Source organism: Mastomys coucha, unplaced genomic scaffold (genome assembly GCF_008632895.1).
Source record: "Mastomys coucha isolate ucsf_1 unplaced genomic scaffold, UCSF_Mcou_1 pScaffold22, whole genome shotgun sequence".
NCBI classification, from domain to species: Eukaryota; Metazoa; Chordata; class Mammalia; order Rodentia; family Muridae; genus Mastomys; species Mastomys coucha.
The window spans coordinates 23,478,407-23,485,688 of NW_022196905.1; the positions used below are offsets into that span (position 1 = coordinate 23,478,407).

General features: G+C 45.9%; 2 long non-coding RNA genes across 4 annotated transcripts in view; one reads left to right on the forward strand and one right to left on the reverse strand.

Annotated features, from left to right (window-relative positions):
* Positions 1–7,282, forward strand: part of LOC116069384 — a 52,800-nt gene that overhangs the window by 32,756 nt on the left and 12,762 nt on the right. For all 3 annotated transcript variants that reach the window (XR_004110005.1, XR_004110004.1, XR_004110006.1), the window contains exon 3: positions 3,093–3,144. This is a non-coding gene — a long non-coding RNA (uncharacterized LOC116069384). The remainder of the gene's footprint in view (positions 1–3,092; positions 3,145–7,282) is intronic.
* The window catches only part of LOC116069385, a 17,735-nt gene that overhangs the window by 8,087 nt on the left and 2,366 nt on the right, over positions 1–7,282 (reverse strand). The window lies entirely within an intron of this gene.

Here is a 7,282-nt window from a genome sequence, read left to right on the forward strand (position 1 = left end):
AGAAAGAAAGAAAGAAAGAAAGAAAGAAAGAAAGAAAGAAAGAAGGAAAGAAAGGAAGGAAGGAAGAAAGGAAGAAAGGAAAACAACAGGCCATTCACTGCCATGACAGGCAGAGCTTCCAGTGTCCCAGACCACTCCAAACTTGAACACAGACCATCTCAGCTATGGGAGGCTCTCACCTCAGGACAAGCAGCCTCTCACTGGCTGCCTACACAGCCCCTTAGAAGCCCCTGAGTAAGAATTATTTTCAGGTCCAGCTACACTTCACAAATACCTGTCAATCACCATGAGGTGCAGTTTGGTCTGGGAACATTACAATGATCAGTACGAGAAGGATGCTAAGGATCTGAGTTTTCCTGGAAGCGAATGTGTTTGACTAAACTAAAAGTCAAGATTTTTAAAATGGTTTCTTCCAAGGCTGGTCTTTAGAATCAGGACTCTGACTTCCACCATCCACCCCTGGCATAGCTGGCCACACTTAGAGGTTCCTCATCATCCTGTTCTGTTCCTTCCAGCCCTCAACCTACTTCTAGCAGCACAATGGGAAATCCACCCATACTGGAGGCTAGACAAAGTCCTTGGTCCTACAGTAAGGCCCTAGGACAAAAGCATATCTTATCCCCAGGTCTCTCAGGAGACAGAGTCCCCCTGTCAGCCTGCTCCCCAAGCCTTGTCCATCCTCAATGTTATTCTGTCGCAGTTGGTAGCAATGGAGTGTGAACTAGAGACACAGTACCATAGTGCTCCAATAGCAGTATACAGAATCCTTTCAGAGACCTCCACTCAAGTGTATATACGAGGGTACAGTGAAACCACTGAACTGGACCACACCATGGGTAAAAAGCAAGGTTACTGGGGATCAAACTGCCAAGGTTATCTCTGGTGGGAGGTGGGAACAGAGAAAAGCAAAATGGCGGGAAAGTAGATCTCATTTATGACAGTCAGCAGGGTGGAGTCTTTCAGTTGATACAGGCTGTTTGGCTTGACCAAGAACTAGCAGCCCTTGCCCAAGTAGTTGACCTTTAGGGCCATGTGGGTTAAAATGGTGTCCTGATTTCAGCCCAGGGCTCAGGCTGCTGAGAGAGGGGGAGCCCAGTAAGTTTGACTGCATGCACCTATGCCACTGCCAGGCAGGCGTTGGGTTGTGAGAAGCCGCAAGACCCAACTCTGGGGGTGGGGAGGTGCAGTCTGTGGTCCCCAGGAAACTGCCAGAGTCTGGCTTGTTGGTCCCCAGGCCACATGGAGGCCAAGGATGATAGGTTCTAAGGCTCTTGGGTGTCACGGAAGAGCTGAGAATGAAGTAGGGGCCCATGGGGCTGGCTCTGGCCTGGGGCCGAAGGGAAAATGGCAGGAGGAGAGCTCTGGCTGGTTCTCAAGGGATGAGAGTCCTTGGCTTGTTCAGTGGCTGGCTTGGCTTGGTGGAAACCATGGCTGAGAACACAGGGAGGTCTCCTGCAAGTGATTAGACATGTGACTCTTTAGAGAAAGATCTGCTCCACTGCTCCAGCGTGGCGGATCCTAATGAGAAGAGGCAGTCTATAGTTTTAAAGCATTTATTGTCATGGTGGAGAGTTGTGATGAGTGAAATCATACCCCACTTTCTCAGGGCAGGTCTAAGGTTAAATACCTTTTGCAGGAAGAGTGTCTGGGAAGGGGAGCTAAGAGGGTAGTAGAGGCAGAGAAAGGCAGAGAGAGGGAGAGAGTTGAGAAGCAGAGGCCAGGTTGAGAGAGGGGGGAAGGGAATCTGGAGAGAGAGGGAGCAAGAGGGCAAGAGAGAGAGGCACGAGTAAGAGAGGGAGAAGGGAGCTGGGCCAGGCCTACCTGGCTATTGCCAGGTAACTGTGGGGAGGAGCATACCTGGATATTGCCAGGTTACTGTGGGGGGGAGCATACCTGGCTATTGCCAGGTAACTGTGGGGAGGAGCATACCTGGCTATTGCCAGGTAACTGTGGAGAGGAGCATACAGGTAACAGTGGGGAGGAGCATACCTGGCTATTGCCAGGTAACTGTGGGCAGGAGCATACCTGGCTATTGCCAGGTAACTATGGGGAGGAGCATACCTGGCTATTGCCAGGTAACTGTGGGCAGGAGCATACCTGGCTATTGTCAGGTAACTGTGGGGAGGAACATACCTGGATATTGCCAGGTAACTGTGGGCAGGAGCATACCTGGCTATTGCCAGGTAACTGTGGGGAGGAGCATACCTGGATATTGCCAGGTAACTGTGGGGAGGAGCATACCTGGCTATTGCCAGGTAACTGTGGGGAGGAGCATACCTGGATATTGCCAGGTAACTGTGGGGAGGAGCATACCTGGATATTGTCAGGTAACTGTGGGGAGGAGAATACCTGGCTATTGTCAGGTAACTGTGGGGAGGAGCATACCTGGCTATTGCCAGGTAACTGTGGGGAAGAGCATACCTGGATATTGCCAGGTAACTGTGGGGAGGAGCATACCTGGATATTGCCAGGTAACTGTGGGGAGGAGCATACCTGGCTATTGCCAGGTAACTGTGGGGAAGAGCATACCTGGCTATTGCCAGGTAACTGTGGGGAGGAGCATACCTGGATATTGCCAGGTTACTGTGGGGGGAGAATACCTGGCTATTGCCAGGTAACTGTGGGGAGGAGCATACCTGGCTATTGCCAGGTAACTGTGGGGAGGAGCATACCTGGCTATTGCCAGGTAACTGTGGGGAGGAACATACCTGGCTATTGCCAGGTAACTGTGGGCAGGAGCATACCTGGCTATTGCCAGGTAACTGTGGGGGTGGAGTACGAGCAGAAAACCAGGGGCTTGGGGCATTGCCCTACGTGACTGATGGCCACAGAATCACGGAGAGCTTAGGTCTCTTCAGGAGCCTAGTGTCTGGGAACATGGCAAACACCTTCCATTCCTTGCAGGAACACCTGCTGGGTCTCCGGGGTATAAACCTAACTCAACCAGAAAACGGGCTGCCTTTCACTGTCCCACAGGGCCAGACTGAGGGAGGTCCTAGTAAACCAAAATGCACCTTACAAGATTCCTGGGGAGTGCTGAATTTAGGCTTTTGTTTGTCTAATAACAGCCCTTCTGTTTACCTGGTGTTTAGGCTTGTCACCAGCATTGACATTTGAGGGACAGACCCCTCTGGATCTAACAAGGTAAAACCAGTATTCTTTTTTTATTGAAAGTTTTTTTTTCATATAATGTATTTTGATAATGTTTTTTCCTCCTCCAGTTCTACCCAGTTCCTCTCCACCTCCCTATCCACACAACTTTATGCTCTCTCTCTCTCTGTTCTCTCTCTCTCTCTCCCTCTCTCTCTCAAAAAAAAAGAAAGAAAGAAAGAAAAAGAAGGAAGCTTTGGGTAATGGTCGCCTGATGTTGAGTAGGGAGGGATTCTCCTCCGGTGGCACCCCTCCCCAGTCTGGGCTCAGCATGAATGCTCTGCTTGTACAGAGTGTGGTGTCTTTAGTTGTGGACCCATTCCTGCACTGGAGTCACCTCTTGGTGAAGTCCCAGACCTTCTCCTGCTGGGGACACTTCCAAGCGCCAAACAATGCACAAAGGTGCACTCACTTCTCGGTGGCTGCCCTGGCTGGACTTCAAAACCAAGGGTATCACCAAGAAGTGCTGTAGACAAAGAGTATGCATGGAGGAACCATGGCTCTGGTCACATGTGGCAGAGGATGGCCTTGTTGGACATCTGTGGGAGAAGCAGCCTATGGGCCTGAGGTTGTTCGATGCTCCAGTGTAGGGGAATGCTAGGGCTGGAGGACAGAAGTGGGTGGGTGGGGGAGCACCCTCATAAAGGCAGGGGAGAGGGGAATGGGGTAGGGGGTTTCCAAAAGGGAGACCTGGAAAGGGGAAAAGAAGTGAAATATAATAAAGAAAATATCCAATTTTTTAAAAAAGGGGGAAAAATGAAGTGCTGTAGAGCCTGCTACATAGTGAAGAGGCATGGGCACTGGTTTGTCCGTGGTAAGACCAACCCCAGGCACAAGCAAGCAGCAGCAAACATATCCCCTGCCTTCAAGCAGCATCCATGGGAAATTCCTGGGAAATTCTGTGCATCTCGGGGATTTGTTGAACCCACTTTCCCCCACACTGGAGCCCAGTTTCTTAAAATCTAATCGGGCCAGAGCTGCAGATGGAGAAGGGTTGCTCCTGTTCCTGTACCTGTGTGTAAGAAGCAGGAATACAGAGCTAGCTTTATCTCTTGAGACAAAACTAGCTATGAGCTGGCTACATAACCCTGGTTGACCTGAAACTTCCAGAGAACCTCCTGCCTCTGTCTCTCTGGCATTTGTTATTAAATGTATCAGAATCAAGTGCTTTAGGAGGCTGCCTGAGCTGGAAGGCTCCGGTGGGAAGTATAACAATCCCAGTTTAAGAATAAACGATGTTAAAAAAAAAAAAAAAAGAATAAACGATGTTCTCATGTAGCAAACTACAGCAACATTTACTCAAGGAAAACCTTGTTTACATAGAAATGTCCTTTGGATACCGATTAAAAATGTTTGCCATGACTGTTCTAAGAAAGAAAGAAAGAAAGAAAGAAAGAAAGAAAGAGAGAGAGAGAGGAAGAAAGAAAGAGAGAGAGAGAGGAAGAGCAAGAAAGGGAGAGAGAAAGAAAGGAGGGAGGGAGAGAGGAAGGAAGGAAGGAAGGAAAGAAAGAAAGAAAGAAAGAAAGAAAGGGAAGAAAGAAAGAGACAAAGAAAGAGAAGGACAAACAGAGAGAAAAAGAAACAAAGAGAGAAAGAAAGAGAAAGAGAGAAATAAAGAAAGAAACAAAGAGAAAGAAAAAAGGGGCTGGTGTCCTAAGCAGACCTTGGGCACAAATTCTGCAGCCAGTCCCACAACCTGCAGAGGAAGCTCCACTTCCAGACGCTCTGACACACCCAGGATCCTAAGGATCAGAGGTGAGGAGGACACAACATCTGTCCCAACACCAGGAGTAACTGGGACCAGCAGGGCTCAAGCACACAGGAACTCCACCAGATCAGTGGCTCAGGTTCCTTCTGGTCTGTCTAGGCTGGTGCCCTGAGCAGACCTTGGGCATAAACTCTGCAGCAAGTCTCATAATTCCCAGAGGAAGTTATATTCACAGGCACTTTAATTAGCCCAGGATCACAGGATCCCAGAATCACAGGATCACAGAGGCAGCTTGACTCTGAGGAGTTCTGACACAACCAACATCACAGGAAGGACAGGCTCCAGTCTGATTTAGCCAGGGCAGATAGTACTTGAGATAACCAGATGGCAGGAGGCAAACATAAGAGCATAAGCAACAGAAACCAAGGTTACTTGGCATCATCAGAACCCAATTCTCCCACTATAGCAAGTCCTGGACATACACTCACACTAGAAAAGCAAGATTCAGATATAAAATCACTTCTCATGATGATGATAGAGGACACTAAGAAGGACATAAATAACTCCCTTAAAGAAATACCGGAGAACACAGGTAAACAGCTAGAAGCCCTTCAAGAGGAAACACAGAAATCCCTTAAAGAACTACAGGAAAACACAAACAGGTGAAGGAAATGAACAAAACCATCCAGGATCTAAAAATGGAAATAAAACAATAAAGAAATCACAAAGGGAGACAACCATGGAGATAGAAAACCTAGGAAAGAGAACAGGAGTCGTAGATGCAAGCATCACCAACAGAAAGCAAGAGATAGAAGAGAGAATCTCAGGGGCAGAAGACACCATAGAAAACATTGACACAACAGTCAAAGAAAATGCAAAAAGCAAAAAGCTCCTAACCCAAAACATCCAGGAAATCCAGGACACAATGAGAAGACCAAACCTAAGGAAAATAGATATAGAAGAGAGTGAAGACTCCCAACTTAAAGGGCCAGTAAATATCTTCAACAAAATTACAGACGAAAACTTCCCTAACCTAAAGAAAGAGATGCCCATGAACATACAAGAAGCCTACAGAATTCCAAGTAGACTGGACCAGAAAAGAAATTCCTCCAGCCACACCAATACCCAAAACCAAATGCACCAAACAAAGGAAGAATACTAAAAGCAGTAAGGGGAAAAGGTCAAGTAACATATAAAGGCAGGCCTATCAAAATTACACCAGACTTCTCACCAGAGACTATGAAAGCTAGAAGATCCTGGGCAGATGTCATACAGACCCTAAGAGAACACAACTGCCAGCCCTGACTACTATACCCAGCAAAATTCTCAATTACCTTAGATGGAGAAAACAAGATTCCATGACAAAACCAAATTTACACATTATCTTTCCACAAATCCAGCCCTACAAAGGATAATAGAGGGAAAATACCAACAAAAGGAGCAAAACTACACTCTAGAAGAAGCAAAAAAGTAATCTTTCAACAAATACACACAAACATAATTCCACCTCTAACAACAAATATAACAGGAAGTAACAATTACCTTTCCTTAATATCTCTTAATATGAAAATTAATATTATCAATTTATCCTAATCAATTCAAATTCAAAAGTATGAGGAATTGAAAATTTGTTGGCTATCATCTGGTGGTCTCTCTAATTTGGTAATTAGAGAAATATGTCCAATATTGTACAATCCATATACACTTTCTGCTTGTTTGTACCTGACAGTGTCTTGCCAGGTACCACATAATGGTCTTGAAACCATGCTTCTCCTATCCCAGCCTCTCTATTAATAGGATTGTTTATTTGATGTTTTTACACTATACTACGGTTTTCAGAACAGCTTACATATTTCAAAATTATTTATACAGCCAAAAGAAACATAAACATTTAACTTGGGATGTGGCTTATAAGAGAACAACAAAGAGTGAGACTGAATGCTTTGCTTGATGTTTGTAACTATTGTATCAATTTTGAAGAAGAGAACTTTATAAGTTACTCTTTCTCTGAGATGAATGCTTTTCAAAATCATCACAACCAAAGAACCAGATTCTTACCCTAACCTAATAATGTCTGTGCCACCCTCCAAGCAGAACCATTGTTCATTGAAACAGTTGGTGAATGACTTCACGGATAGAATATCTTAATACACACACCATTTCGGATAGACCATCTTGATACACACACCATTTCTTAAATGAATGTAACCTGTTCTCTGTGGGCTGAGAACGAAGAAAATCACTTCAGTCAAATAGCTTTGACCATAGCAGGAAAGGCACAGCAGAACTGTTAACTCTCAGCTTAGCTACGATGGAGGTAAAATCCTTTGGTCATGTGAGGGGCATTGAAGTACACTCTTATTACAATGAACTCCAATATCTAAAAATTGTTCTTATTTTGGGCTTGTACCACAGTAAGAGCCA